The sequence below is a fragment of the Geospiza fortis genome, unplaced genomic scaffold (assembly GCF_000277835.1).
Source record: "Geospiza fortis unplaced genomic scaffold, GeoFor_1.0 scaffold249, whole genome shotgun sequence".
Lineage (NCBI taxonomy): Eukaryota > Metazoa > Chordata > Aves > Passeriformes > Thraupidae > Geospiza > Geospiza fortis.
In genome coordinates, this window is record NW_005054607.1 from 420101 (window position 1) to 421656 (window position 1556).

Here is a 1556-nt window from a genome sequence, read left to right on the forward strand (position 1 = left end):
TTCCTGCTGTTCACACCTGATAGAGTGCCTGTGAAAACCGGGATGATCAGAACAGCAGAATAAATATTTTCTCTACATATTTTCTGCTAAGACGCCTGTGAAGCAGTCTCATGCTAATTCTGAGTTTTTGAAATGGAAGTTCAGATGTGTATAACTCCAGGAGGGAGGAAAAAAACCCAAAGCAATATGGTTTTTTATGACTGAGTGTGGAATAATCTTATGAAATCTTCATCATTATCAAAGGAAAACAGAGTGTCTGAAGCTGGAATTCAGAGAACTATTTATTTTGCTTGCTTTTATAAATGTGTCTCTCTTGAAACCCTGAACTGAGGAGGAGCATCGTTTTTTCCTGTTTGATTATTGTTTGACACATTTGAAAAAAAGAAACTCGCTGTGTGGGAGTGATTCACAGGCTGAAAGACAGGCATGTATTGAAATATACACTGGCATATGTGAGAGGAACCATAAATATATTGAATTTGCACACAGAAGTCCTTTTTGAGGCCCAATGTCACACACTGGTCGTCATGCAGCTTCAGCAGGCTTGCTGGTAAGGGTGGAGTCCTGCCAAAATTTGAATTATCGCTGCAGATTAACTGCTTGAATGTCAAGATTTCACTCTTAACTGAGATTTTTTTTTTTTTTTGGTGAAAACTTATTTATAAATTGCGTCTTCTCACAATGTGAAGACTGCTGATTTCTTCCAAGACAATCTAACTCTGTTGAAAGGGCTGTGCAGCACCAATATGCCATCAGCAGGTCAGGCTGGTTTCTGTCTCTAGGCGCTGGATAAATGGATAGATTTCTCTAGGAGCTCCATAAATGTGAAAAACCTTATTCCCACGAGCTCTGCTGTTCTTTCCACACTGACCTCTCTTGCTCTTCTGAAATTTGCTGTGGATTTTGCACAAGGGTGCCCACGAAGCAAGAGAAACAGAAAGGGGGTGGGAGGGGGAAAGGGGGAAGGTCAGGGCCTCTCTGAAATGGTGACACCAGCTAGATTTTGCAAGCCAGGGGTGGCCTCCCTCTGTCTGCAAAACCTTCTGCTGTGTTATGTGACACAAGCCAAGGAGGAGCACAGAGTGACAAGGGCAGGGGGGTCCCCAAATGTCCCAGCTGCTGCCAGTGTCATCCCAGGGCCACCCACTCATAACTTCACACTTATTGGTCACAGAAGACAGGCAAAGTGCTTATTGGAACAGGCTTGGTTGCAGGTTTGTTTTTTTTCCTTCTTTCTTTTTTTGGTTTCTGTGTCAACCACCTTGGTAGAAAATTCTTTCGGGGCAAACATGGATCCTTTTATAAAGTCACAGAATTTGACTCCAAGTTCTCAGAAGGCTGATAATATAATGTCATATCATATATATTAAATATATATATATTTATAATGTATATTAAAATATATATTAATAATAAATATTAAATAAATACATTTATACTATATATTATATTATATACTATAATATTTCTACATATATTTCTATATGTATTTATAAATATATTTATATATTATAAATATATAAACATAAATGGATATATATGATATATATTATAAA